Here is a 14,696-nt window from a genome sequence, read left to right as displayed (position 1 = left end):
TTTGACACAATGGTGACGCTGAGGAGCAAAAAGTGTTTTGTTTTTAAAATGAACACTTTGAAATTCAGAGCATTCGTTGGAGGATGTCATTGCTTTGATGGTGTTTTCTTTTAAAGTTTTCCCGAGCACCTCTGTCAGGAGTCATCTTGCTAATTTGACTATAACTTTAAATTGTGCCAAAATCGTTTTCATGGTTTTAAGTAGAACAAAAAAAAAAGGACATGCACTTAATTAGTGCAAGTCATGTTAGATGTTTTCACAGCCTCGCTCTGCATCTCTGACTTTGATGCAGACACAGCAGCAGCAGCAGCAGCAGCAGCAGCAGCAGCAGTGAGTAGGCAGGGCGGCCTGCTGGTCAGACAGAGTGTTATGTAACTGAGAGGTCACAGGTTTGACCCTCATGACACTCAGTGTTCATCAACAGCTGTGTGTTTTGGCACTGTGCCCTTGAGCAAAGTAACCCTAACTCTTCTGAAGTCATCCTGCATCAGAACACCATCATAAACTATAACAAATACTCATCTGTTTTCACTGTGAAACAGGAGTAAATTGATCTCAACGCTGCGGCTATCATCTCTATTTACTGCATTCTGGCTAAAATCTCTTGTAGCAGTTCTTCTCGTGTGTCTATTTTGCTCTAAAGTTGTTGGCAGAACTTGATTCAAACATTTTCCCTCTAATTGGGTGTTTTTGTGGATGCCGGATTAATCAGCCGCAGGGTATTTAATGTTGTTTGGGCAGCTGAGAGGTAATACAGCCAAGCCATTAACATATCATTAAAGAGTCCTAAGCACTGTAATTGCAGCCAGAACGCTGACGCTACACTCTCATTAAGTGGACTCGAGGAGACGTCTTGTTGTGATGGGCGTTAGTGAGATGTTGAGAGAAATGTGTATAACTCAGCACACTGTTGTCACAATGGGATGTCCACAGGTCACACTGTGAGCAGAGATCGTTTCCAAAAAATGCCAGGTAGGCGCCTGAACTTTCATCATTTAGAGTCTGCAAAACAAGAGGTCAAGCTGCACGCCACCTTCAACTTTTCGCCATGCTAGCAGCAGCACGGCTCCACAGATTGCAATGTCGGCCGGCTGGCCCAGTTGGAAATGTACAGCTTCACGGAGCTGCTGGCCTGGCTGTAACTCCTAGTGCAGTTACTTTGTTTTCTAGGAGCAGCTGTCACATGTCACCATTGTGGAAGTTTCACTTTGGAATTAAACTGTTTATCTGCAGACGTTGCAGATATTGTCACACACTGCAACACTTGAAATGAAACACAACAGCCTGGCGAGTCTGTCTGAGAGCTACAGCAAGCCTCCCTCGCTGAGTTCACCTGCTAAAGCCACTGAGCTCATGGAGGGAGACGTAAATGAACATGAGGAGACAAGTTAAACGTGGATTTAAAGCTAATCAAACAACCGCCTTATGCGAAACAATATTTATGTTAATATTAACATTTCATTTTTCATCTCTTTTATATGGAGGCTAAACTTTATGACAAATATGTCACATTTTGCCCTTGTGCATAAAACTTTTTGAGAAATTTCAAAAGCCTGCACAATGATGCGACGTTGACTCATCATCTGTATCTATACTTTACAGGACTCATCTGTGTCAATATTTGACAGACTTTCTGGTTTAATTACAGATTCCCTTTTGTGCACTCGGCATTTCAGGGATTATCCAATTACCGCTTGCGTGCTGACAAACAAGGGGGCCTCTTTGCCTTTCACTAATTGGGATGAGGAGTGGTGCCAGTGCTCAAAAGAGAGGCCTATCACTGAGAATTATTGAATAGTGAAGAAGTAGGAAAATAAAAGAAAAGGATGTGTGGTCTGCCTTGGGCTGCTAGTGGATTTCCTCAGATTTCATCAGAAAAAAAAGATGGCTGAGGCGATTCCCCCAGACAACAGCCAGCTGCTGTGTGTAGGCGAGCTCTGCTGCCCATAATCTCTGAGAAAAGAAAAGTGAAGGACTCACGCCGCGCCTCTGCAATTCATCCTCTGCATCGGAGTAACCATCCATAAACAATGCCTCAGCTCGCCCGCTGTTAAGACAACTTGTGTGGGATAACATGGTGCAACAATAGTGACATCTTTATTTTTTAATGACTCAGAGTGCAATTGTGGCGTTACGTATTGTGATTTCATGGCCTATAGCAGATTTACACATACACTAGACAGTATGAGCAATAATGAAAATGATAGACAGTTTAAATAGCACTGTTTGGGTTCCGGGTTACTATCTAGTGAAGCTTATTTACAGCTAATATTTACAGTTACCAATAATTCATGTTTTTACTGCTCTGTTCCCATTCACTCGCTGTGTGTGGTGCTTATTTAACTACATGCTGTGTACATAAACCAGTCTGCCTCTTGTGTCGACTTTACCCAGAGTTTGGATCAAATCCGGAGAGAGATTCGAGTTAAACAACCCGACTCTTGTAAAACTGGAACCTGGAGACCCTGTGTGTGTGTGTGTGTGTGTGTGTGTGTATGTACATTTGGGCGGTGCATTTGTGTGCCATTTGAAAAACAACAACAAAAGAATTTGACAGACAAATGAAACAAGAGATATGCAGCAGGTTGAACAGGCAGTGATTCATAATTTATTGAGCAGCACTGACGTTACAACAGGGAACAAATGAAGCACAGAACACAAAAGAGCATTATTTATTACAAGAAAATCAAAGTGTGGCCTGAGGGGGCTGAATACAGTAGCACAACACTCATACATTAAACCTACTGTACACAAACAGCACCTTGTTGCAGCTGTCAGATGAAAATCCCATTACTCCAGTTCTGATGATTTTCATGTTTCTACCTGAACTTCAGGATTATGTGACCTAACTCAATCGTAACCAGAGAACTCATGAAAGCTGTGGCATAATTTAAAAAAAAGAACAAATATATAAAAAGAAAAAAGTACAGCTGCCAAAGTGAAATGAGGCTGTGTCGTCTTATTTCACTGAACATTTTGACATTCATGAAATGTGAGGTTTACAGCACAATCGGATCATCATCGGGAAAGGCGCACACACCCTCAGGCTTAAACCGGAGCGTGGCAGCAATCTATTCAAAGACAAAAACTTCCCCCTCATATATTCCTGTGCTGTTTTAAATAATTCAGGCTCTTTCCCATAGATGCCATGATGGTTGATTCCCACCTTTAGATTCCCATAGACCCCCCGCTGGTCCAGGATCGAATCCTCTCTCAGCCTCCGCTAATGTGTCTGCCCTGCTCTATTATTCTTTCAGACCTCCCCATGTCTCTATAAAGACGGAAAAAAAAATGTAGGAGAGGGAACCTGAAAAATAAATTAAACTGATATGCAAGCAAAAGAAACTTTCCATCCCGTCCACTGAATATTAGATCATAACAACTTAAAGTCTTGAATAAATCATTAAACCTCAGCAGACCATATCTATTGCAATTTCATCTTGAATAATTACCCACCTAATATCGGCGAAGGAAAGTAATGTCACACAGTTACAAGCATGTGTCAAATTCCTGTAATAGCCTGGGATTACTAAATCAGGTTTCGGTTTCCGACAACAACCCATTTAGGCTTTATTCAGATTGTGTTCAGGCGGAGAGAGTGAGCGGCTCATTTACGAGCAAATACAAACAGAAGGTTGACATTTAAACCCAAACCCCACAGCACCCAACCGGACCCAACAGGAACAGGATAATTTGAATTTCTTTCTTAATTGGTTGACACTCAGTTCAGCTCAGGCAGAGAGTTACTGCTGATAAATACCATTGTTAGCCATTTTTGAGCTGGCCAAAATGTTGGATCTCATTTCGAGTGGACAGGAGTTTAAGGGGGTTTGCACAGAGCTGAGAGTTACAGTTTTCCTGGCTGCTGCTTAAAGATTTAAAAGGGCAAAGCAACTCAACAGGAAGAGAAGCCTTACAAAGAGCATATATAAAAATAAATGCCCAAAAAACCAAGTGTGTATGTGAATTTTTCACATGTAAAATGCTGAATGACAAAAAAGCACTACTCATCACTGCCCTGTGAAAACCATGTATCTCCAACTGAGTGATTTTTTAATTTTTTGCCATGTTAGCAGGTGCAGCACTTTGCTCCAGGCTGAAATACTTCAACAGCTATTGGATGGACTGTCATGAAATCTGGCACAGACATTCATGTCTCTGAGGCGACGTATTCTCCCTTCACATTCCCACCACATACTCTCCAAACTATTAACCCTGTCACATTATCTCATTGTCAATCAATATCAATACATCAAATGGCCTGGTCCTTATGAACAAAATGAGCTATCATACTTGCATGTTGTCATAACAATAGATGCAACATTTGAGCATCACTTTCGGTCGTGTCCCATTCTTCCTTAATGGAAATACTGCACATATCATTAAGACGCAAGCAACACATTCAAATGAGATAATGTATCATAAGGACTTGTGTTCAATAGTTTATGACCAAATACTTATAAAACTAACATTCCCATCAACCTCACTTGTACTTTAGTGCTACTTAGCAAATGTTAGCAATGTAACACACTACACTATGATAAACATGGTAAACGTTAAACCTGCTAAACAACAGCATGTTAGCATGCACTCCTCTATCTGACTCTACTCGCTTTTAGTGCCAGTTACTATAGCGACAACGCATGAAGCTGTCATGATGTCATCTTCAACACACAACAGGCTACAGATGGGTTTGTTCAGATTGTCCCATCTGACACACCCTTGACGCAGTAGTGACGATTCTCTCTGACCAATCAGTAGTCTGCAGTGTTTTCACGTCACCTTTTGGTGTCGCCTCAGCTCGCTTGGAACCTCGGCGGAGATGATACCAAAAAAAAAAGTACCAGGTATCAGGCATCTATCCACAACTTTTGCCCAATTGGAAAATCAAAAAAGGCGAGGTGAGCCAAGTTGAGCCGAGTTGAGTAAAGTTGAGCCGACACCATGCAGAGGAAAAGGGCTATTAGTGTTGTTTAAAGGAGGATTGAGTGTTCTTCTATGGGTTGAGAACATTCCCCTGCTTTTTCTAAAAATACTTTGTTCAAAAGCTGAAAACAGAGTAGCTTCTCTGAGCCTATGAAAAGTTGAGGTTTTGGAGGTTTTCACAGCAACAGTGACAACATAGGAAACTTACATTTTTCGACATGATGTATGTCATATTACTATCTGTCCAAAAATGTGAATTGTGTTTTCAGTATCAGAGGGTTTATATCCACAGTGCTGGAGGTGTTGGAAGTCGGATCAATCAAACAGACAAGTGTGATACAGTAGTTTTTTGTTTTTTTTTAACCAGGTTTCCTTGTACAGTGTGTTCTCACCTTAGCTTCATCGGAATATAGATTCTGTACATTATTAAACACCGCTGATGACCTACCTCTGCAAGTTGTTTCTCTTCATTTGTGGCATCCTTCCCTCCTGATCCCTATTTTGAGAAATTTCCAGCTCCAGTTTTGTACAAGGACCCTGGGACAGAGGACTGCAGGAAGGAGGTAGAAATTCAGGGCACATGCAGGCCAGCGTGCAGGTGGGAAAAGTAGGTCTGTTCACAACTTAAGATTTGGTCAGATTGGTTTGTTCAGATTTCCTGTGCAATATGCTCAATTGTCCTTATCTGTTCTATAATAACCTGGAACAGCAACCACTCTGCAGTGATTACTCTGTACGATTTTATTTTTACCGTGTGCATATTCCTGATAATGGGCAGGACACTGATGTGAACGTGGCAGCTGTCATATCCACAGGAAGCTCACTGCGTGTGTTGGCCAGCACGTTGAGCACTCACCGCGTGTTTAGTGGCTTCTACTCCTACATGAACCCATCTACCATCACGTAGGAATAAAAAGCCATAAGACACAACAGCAATCTCACAGGAGGGAGGAGAAAGAAGGAGGAAGGAGGAAGGAATATTAACAGAGGACTCCATGTTGCCAAAAAGAAAAAGAAAAGAGGAGGGGTGTTGTGCTCTCAGCCAGAATGTTGAGGGGGGAAAGTGCGGAGAGTGAGCCCCGTGAGGGCAGGGAAACGGGGATAGCACGGTTGAGGAGAAAAAGTGGATTTCGGAGAGGAAGGGAACAAGGGAAGAGGAGAGAGAAGGAGCTGATTTCAGTCATTCAGAAGGCAGAGGTAACCCACAGGTGATACAAGTATTTACAAAACCACGCTCTCTGTTTGACTAACTCTCTGTTTGATTATGAGCTTCTGTGCAGCAGATGAATATGTATTGCAGCCATTACTAGACTCGGAAATTCCTCTGTGTGTAAACTATATTTGATATGCTTGAAGCAAACTGCTCTGATGAACCTAACTGAACTCCATCTGCTCTGTTTCCATGTACACACATTTTCTCAGCTTTTCAGGCTGCCGCACGTATTTCAATGCGTAAGTTCAAGGCAAACACAAGCGCGTGTTTCTTCAGAAGTTACACAAATAAATATCTATAACTTAAAACTAGACGTGCTCCGGCTAATATCCACTCCATAGTCTCTGTTCAGCAGCTCTCCTGCGGTAGGAAGCCAGTCACGCCTGTGTGTAAAAGAGGTTACAGTACGAGTGCATGCATGCACGAGTCAGGCACGTCCAGATAAATATGGATGACTCCACGGCGGTAGGTTTCCTGCTTTGTATGCTAATGATCTTATACAAGTTTAATAATGCAACTGTGGTGCACTGAGGGTGGGGAGGTGGAGAAGGAGGAGGAGGAGAAGGAGGAGGAAAGGAGGAGGAAGAGGAGGTGGTGGTGGTGGGGACGACACACCGAAGAAACGGACCTGCAGATCCTCGCAAATCCCCTGTAAGGCCTCGTGAGACGAGGCTTGAGCAGTGTGGTAACAGATTACATTTAATCTTACTAATTAGACTGAGAAAAGAGAAAAGGCTGGACTTCCATACACTTCACTTTCATGAGCGTAGAGGTTGCAGCTTGATAAAATAGGCCATTACGTTATGTATTCAGCTGGAGATATACATACAGGCGAATACTTTATTATTACAGTGCTGTTCAAATATTAACCTACAGATAAGAAATCAGTACAATTAAGTGATTTCTATTCTATTCTTATTTCTACTCTATCTTTTAAAGTACTGTAAGTGCAGTCTTGATGTACTGAGAGTATTTTTTTTACTTAAGTAGGATTTTGAATGCACAACTTTTATCTGAATATTTCTATATTCTGCTATAGCTACTGTTCCTTGAGTAAATGATTTCAACACCTCTTCCACTACTGCAGTGCATTTCTTATTAGTTTTTATTGGTATTCTACACTGCAAATTACTGCAGCTCGGGGAAATTATTCTTTTGTGTACCTGGTGATGCGATGACTGAGCAGAGTATTCTTCTTTTTTTTTTTTTTGTCTGAAAAGATTTAAGTGAATAGAAAGATGTTACATGAGCAAAGATTCATGTGTGATGTTTGAACAGGTATAACTGTGTTATCTGAAACGAATCCTTGTGTGAGGTGAAACGCGGACGTCCGTGTTCAGGCCGCCGGTGCTGCAGGTCTCCGGCGCCAACTCCTGAAGGACCCTGCGACAAACACAAGAAGAGAGGAGAGAGAAGACGTGAGGCGTAAGAATAAGAATTCAACCGGTGGAGAGGAATCCTTTATTACTCCACTGCGGCTGTTTGCTGTATTTAATGAGTCAATCTCATGGCTTCATTATTGAATTACAGGTCATTATCTTTTGTTTGCTGAGCATCTCAAATAGCAATCACACCCTGGAAGAGATGTCTGAGTGGTGTGTCTAGTTTCAGCTGTCAATCTTAAAAAAAAAAAAAAAAGTTTCCTTCACTAAGGAAGTGTGAAGTCTTGAAGAACTTGCACTGGGGGTTTTGCATACACATACACACACACACACACACACGCACGAACAACTTGCAGCTTCGAACAGCCATTAACAAACCAATTATGTCCCTTGTTGAGCAGCAGCTACTTCTTGATGACTTGTGTGGTTTAGAGAAAGTTAATTGTGAGCACACTCAGACGCTCCTGCACCTGCTGGTGTCTCCGTTGAGGTGAAAATTGTTGACAGAAGGTGAATTCAGCATTAAAACTATGAAGAATACGGGTAAATGCTCCATATGCTGCCTGTACGAATACTGTACCTACATATTTTAGAGACAGGACCAACCCTCCTCATGGACAAAAAGAAAAAAAAAAAAAAGGCTTAGCTTTTAATTTATCATCTAAAAGGGTCTGAAAATTGTTTGGGATAACACTCCACACAATGAGCTGTGACATCTTCATTGAAAAATGATTGATTGGGCTGCCAGGGAGAGAGGCTGTTTGAGAGACAGATCACTCAAACAGTCAAGCTGTAAAAGCCCAGTAATATGATGAATGGTCTATTTACCCAACAGATGAGGAGAGACTTGCATAAAGATTAAACGTGCGGTTTTGGTCGTGTCCTGGTCACAGAATAAATAGAAATTTGAATAATATGTCTGTGTTCTCTGTCAGGGAGCAAGTTGGAAATGAATTTAAGCTCTGCTACGGATAATGCGGCTCGGCTCATTTATCACCTTTGATTGTCTTTCAGCAAGAACCAAAAATGGGTTTATCGATTGTGAGGAATGTGTTTAACACCTGTGTGGATTTCCACATGCACAAATCCCACAAACACAGGCCACAGAGGGTCTGAAAGTTCACAGAAAAGTGTGGATCTTTCTACTTTAACGAAGTTAGTTTGAGCCACATTATCATTATGGCAAAACCATTATTAGTTGGAAATGATTCTCCTTCACTGGGAGCCCCTTGTGTCTACAGGATACTCATGTATCATAAATGGACCATGTAACACTTATAACGTGTACAAACTGTATCTAAAGTCAACTCACTAATCACTTAACAAAACAATGTCTCTGAGGACCGAGAGCGCATGTTGATAGAGTGACCCAATTTTTTTTTACACATAGCATCTATAATTGATGTGCAATAGATGTAGCAGCCGCAGATCTGATAAGGGCTTGGCTCTGATGGATCTCCAGATAGGCTTCTGTGGGGGGAACAGATGTAGAGTCGTGCATCAGAGAGGGATGGGGTTGCCTGTGATCGTTTCCACCCTGCAGCGAACAAAATAGCCCTCATATATCCCTGTAATCTGCATTAGCGCCGGAGCACAAGCCAGGAGACAGCACAGAGGGGGATGAGTAATGGGGCTACCGCTGATTTGGCAGCCCTATATTACACCTCAAAACTGAGGCATGCCCAACTGGTGAGAATATGAAATGAGGATGTCACAAATGAACATCACCCCCCCCTCCACGCAGTATTTCTCAGCCTGTGCTACACCCAAAAGCCAAAAGCACGGTTTTTAGCAAGCTACAGGCCGTTTTCACAGTTTTAAATGTTTTTCCAGTGTCTTGAGGCACATTTATCGGAAATAGCAGAAAAGAAACTACGTTTACTTTTACACAAGTACTGTACTGGAGTGTATCGATTTTAATATTTTATGTTTTATATAAAAAAAAAAACATAATAGCCAGTGATTCCCAAAAAGCTACTTCCGACTTGTTCGGTGACCTTCATCGTCGTGGTTACAGTAATAAACAGGAAGGATTGTGATCATGCTTATAAACGACAACATAGGTTGTGTCACTCACTCACTTCTCCCTCGTCACTATCCAGGAAGTTGTATGTAGAGGACCAAACAGTGAGCTCATCGGTACAATGGTAAAACACTTTCGGAAAACAATTTCTCCGCACCGTAATGTGTGCGAGTGCAATGCATGATGGTATATATATTGCTTGGTTAGTGACCATCTGTTGTGCACTGCTTTTCATGATGCATTGTGGGATACTATGAGTCTGCTATATAGGGTATAATAATTCTCCCTATACAATCGGACAGGACTACAAAATGGCGAACTCACTGTATAGTGGACTATAAAGGAAGTAGTGAGTCTGTGAGTGAGCGTGTGATGTTTTGTTGACGCAGTGATCAACACCGACCTCCTCCCTACGTGGACTTTGTCGCTCCACAATAAAATCACCCGACCTCCGTGTCATAATGTCTATGACCACTAGTTACTACTGGGCTTTGGCGTTCAAACCTACACATGTTGTTTTGGGCCATTTGATGAAAAGCGTCCTGCTATTCTTCGTGTTGGGACAGTCTCCAGTTGATTCCCCCTCTAAACTTCTCAGATGGTTTTCATTTAAATAAAGAATTTTCAAACAAAAATCAGAAGGAAATCCAAAAAGTAAATACATATTTTGGGAGCATAACTCTGTCTCTTCTTCTTTCCTGTCCCAGGAATCATCTCACAATCCTGCATATTTATCTTTTGTAGGGGGCTCAGACCCTAGGTTGAGAACCACTGGACTACACTACATACATTTTCTCTACAAAACAAGTGCTTTCCGCTAATAACACTTGCACTGAATCAGGGTTTTTAAATGCAGGACATTTAAAGTTGAGTGTTTTTATATTCTGGTGCTTTGTTGCTTTAATAAAGGATCTGAGCACTTCCACCACCTCTGGCTCCTCTTGACTGGCAAAATCTCAGCTCACTTTCTATTCCTGCCCAGAACTCAGTAGGTTGTGGGATGAGTAATGACTGAACATTGTTTTTGGCATTTTCTGTCTGTATTACAACCAGAAAAAAAACCCGAGCCACGAGCAACTCTTTGACTGGCGAGCGTACGAACATGAGCCCCAAGCCAGGGCAAGAAACGAATGTGTCTGTCCAGCATCCACAGTGGAGTGCTCATCCTAAAAAAAATAAAATAAAACTGCACTCACATCACATCTAAAGTAAAGTGTATTACACCACACACCCAGAGGGGAGAAGCAATTAGTTACAGCTACTCTGTGTCCCTCTAACTTTTTACTCCTGCTTCTGGATCAGCCTTAACAGAAGAGAAATAAGCAGTTATTTTCAACTGCGAATCTTTAATTACGTGAATACATTTTGCAAGACAAGAGCTGTAGCCCAAATAGCAGAAATCTTTTCATCTCATCTCTCAACACGGCTAAATCCTGAGAAGTGAAGATATAAAAATGAGAGCATAACAAACACCATCCCCAACACAGCGCCTGGCATTAAACTCTTGTAATGGCTTGTAACAGGATATGCTTACTTGCTATCTGAAATTAAAGCGTAGATATTACATCCCTTGAGGCCAATCAAGTAGTTATGTGCACATTCTGCTGGGACATTAATGTACTCCTACGAACCATGTGCTTGTGTGTGCCCACTGTTTGTTGTTCCTCCGTGTTTGTGTGTGAAAGTTGTTTAATAGCCTCTCACAATTCATGGTTTCCTGTATTAATAGATTGATTCTGGTGCACTCTTGTTTTTATTTACAATTAAAATAACTCATAAACAAAACACACAACTCAGGGAAAGAGTACAGTAGTTATATTCTGCTAATGTGGTTATTTTTGCTTCCACTTTGAATAGGAATTCAATTATCGGTGGGAGACGGATAGCACGCCGCAACATAACAAACGGCACAAAAAAAAAAGAAAAAAACTTTTACTTCTTCATCAGATAAAACCAAATCATTTAATCACCACTGGTGCCTGAACACATCAGCATATGGCCGCATTAATTTTACATCATGGGAGTGATGTGCAGCAGGCGCGTCTGCACTTTAACTCATCATTTTTCTCTCCAGCCTTCACAGGACATGTACGCATGCTGCTGCTGCTGCTGCTGCTGCGTGGCTTTTCATGATGATCTGAGCAACAAATCAGCAAAATGGAAATGGCGAAAAGCTGAGAATAAGAGCCCAAACAACGAGAGCAGAGGCTATACCTCAGATAATGAGCTGGCGAGGATGAATAGGAGTAAGACTGTGTCTATTTAAACCTAATCCTTTATTGCGCCTTTGATGTTTCAAGGACTTTCAGCAGACAACCTGCTTCTGCAACGGCAAATTCAAGTCTTTGGAGGCTGTGTTGGACTTTATATGTACAACATACAGCAGCCACAGGTCTTGATGTCATTAGAAGACCACAGGATTTTCATTATGTTATTGTTAAAAGCGTGTGTGTGTGTGAAATTCCCTCTCCGGTAACCTTTACACTCCCACTGATATGCCTCCATGTTCTTGCTACTGCTGTTTTTCCACTGCAGGGGTATTAGAAGATTGCTTTTTCTATTCCTCGTCTGTACGATAAAAACTGCTTGTGGAGGCATTTTGTAAGCGAGTAGAAGATTAACTCCGGACTCCCTGTTCGAGCGCAACATCTGACTGACCTGGCAAAGGTGAAAGGTGTTGTTAACCACACTGGATATTAGGTTTTCTCTTCATTTGTTGCACTACTTTGTAAGTGGCCCTTTACTTTTCCGGTGTTTTGTTAGCAGCAGCATTAACTGCTAATTGGAATGAGCTATCATTGCTTACTGGGTAAATGTGTGGTGTAACGAGCACTAGTTTTTAATTGCTTAAAACAGAGTTTATAAAAAGGGCCTTAACGCTCACACACTGTAAAACGCCACAGGAGATAAGATGCTGTAAAAAAACAACAAAATGGTGCACATCAAATTCTTCCTCGACTAAAGTGATACTCTCGTTTGAGCTCATGTTCAGTTCCCTTTCTTCTTGCCATTGCTACATGCATTACTGTACAGACAGGATGTTTATGTAGGGCAGCTAAATGAAGAAATTATTAATAGTCTAAAAATCAAAACCACCCTCCCAAGTATGCAACAAATCACCCTTATCTACTCCGTCCTACCCCTCACCCCACCCTCGTTTTCATTACTCATTGGAGGTTTTCTCTCTCCCGTTGACTCCAAAGTGAGAACATTTTCATGAAGGCAATAAAACGCTCATCAGCAAAGGCCTGAAATGATTTTTTAATATGACGACATTTTAATGAGGACTGAAGGAGATGGCTGGTTTGGCTGATGGCAGCGCCTCTTTATCAATGAGTGGCAGGGAAGAAGTAATGGCACTAAAACAGACAGGCCGCCTAGTCTCTCTCTCTCTCTCTGTAAGTGTATGTCTCTCTCTCACGCATCACATACTTCATATTCTTTATTTGCAGGGACTAAATTAAATTTCGGGAGGACTCGAGTATTAGGAAGATACAAAACCATTGTTTCCTCCTGCAGGCTGCTTATTACTTTATTGGGGGATACTGTATGAGGCCATATTTGACCTTTTTTGGACAGTTACACACACAAAAACACACACACACACACACTCTCCCCGGTGTCGCTTCCCTCCCATCCTTTCTCCATCTCTCCTCTCCGTCCGAGTGTTTACGCGATTCGTCATTGATTGGAATTTAATCTTAGGACTTAACAGTTTAGCTGCTCGCGAAAAACCTGTCAGATGTGAGTGCTGAGATTGAGTGCGCTGTCAAAAGGTCGGGTTATTGGACTGGAGAGGTTCTGATGAAATTACCGATAGAACCAGACAGAGTTCAGCGTTTGAAATACACAAGGCAGGAAGAGTCCACATCTAATCGCCAAATGAAAAAAAAGAAAAGAAAAAAAAACCTTCTCTATTATATGCATCAATATTCAGAGTTTATAAAGCTGCTTTGCGAATTCAATGGAAATTACACGCCCTTTGTAAGAATGACCCCAACTTCACAACTACAGTTTAATACAGCTGAGACATGTTGTAAATGAATGTCACACAAGGTGAAAGTATGTACATTACTGTCAGAATGTGTTTTGAATGTGACTTTGACTTGAAGCCTTGAACCTAATGAGTTGTCAAGCTAAAAAAAAAAACAAGTCAGTAATTTGGAACTTTGGTAAAGTTATGATAAGCAGCAAATTAATGTCAGAATAATGTCACTCACTAAGATGCTTTACTCATTACAAGCTGCTGTGTATCAGCGTGAGAAGTAAAGTGCTTACTATGTATGTTAAACACTGTGCTGCTTCATTTTTTTAAATTTTTTTTTAATGAGACTTCCGCTTTATGATCTCACTCCAGTGAGTGGTCAGACTTGGCTGACTTTGCTGCCCAAGGTCAGGACAGAAGTGGTTTGAGGAGGAGAGCCCCCTGCCCACCAGACGCTGAACAAAACCACTTCTCTGCCCCCTTTCCTCCTTTACCATACAAGGTCATCTCATGCTGGCTACGCCTCCGCAATTAGCATGCAGCCTGTGGCGGGGCCTGTCTGGCGGCGCACACACACACACACACACACACACGAGCATGCCGCTCTGCTCTCCTAATGAGATGCCAGTCAGTGAGGGTGCCTGCGGGACTGTGAAAGTAAAAAAAAAAAAAAAAACCAAAAAAAAAAAAGAAAAAGAAATACCAAAAAGAAAACCCTCCTGGGGTGTTTGTGCACCATCTCATGGGTGGTAGAGGAGACTACTGAAGTGCATACAGATGGGCCGGGCAGGGCAGGCAACTCATTTTACATAACACACATACTATTTGCCGGATGCTTTCATCTAAATTGTGGCACTCTAGCAAGAATGCATGCATTTTAAGCATGGGTACAGACCCGGAAGGTTTTGTAGCCTTAGCCTTCGCTCTGCCTGAGGTTTAGCTACACAGGACCTCAGTGGAGGGAGAAACAGACTTTCACTGAATGGGCAACACATCTAGTGAATGTAGCAGCTGTAAGGACAGAGAAGAGCTGACAGAGCCGTTTGGTTCCACAAGTGTTTTCCCGGCTCTGAATTCCCATAACGTAGACGCACGGGAGTTTCGTGGATAATGTAACGATGTTATAGGTTCACGCTATGTCCGTTTTCATTACTTCATGTCTATGAG

The 14,696-nt window shown here is 41.8% G+C and overlaps 1 long non-coding RNA gene across 2 annotated transcripts in view; it reads right to left on the bottom strand.

Annotated features, from left to right (window-relative positions):
* Positions 1 to 2,585: 2,585 nt before the first annotated feature.
* The window catches only part of LOC130163797 (uncharacterized), a 55,954-nt gene continuing 43,843 nt past the window's right edge, over positions 2,586 to 14,696 (bottom strand). For both annotated transcript variants that reach the window (XR_008826521.1, XR_008826522.1), the window contains one exon: positions 2,586 to 7,522. This is a non-coding gene — a long non-coding RNA (uncharacterized LOC130163797). The remainder of the gene's footprint in view (positions 7,523 to 14,696) is intronic.

The sequence above is a fragment of the Seriola aureovittata genome, chromosome 22 (assembly GCF_021018895.1).
Source record: "Seriola aureovittata isolate HTS-2021-v1 ecotype China chromosome 22, ASM2101889v1, whole genome shotgun sequence".
NCBI classification, from domain to species: Eukaryota; Metazoa; Chordata; class Actinopteri; order Carangiformes; family Carangidae; genus Seriola; species Seriola aureovittata.
Note: the sequence above shows the minus strand (reverse complement) of the source record. Positions and strands in the feature narration are given on the sequence as shown.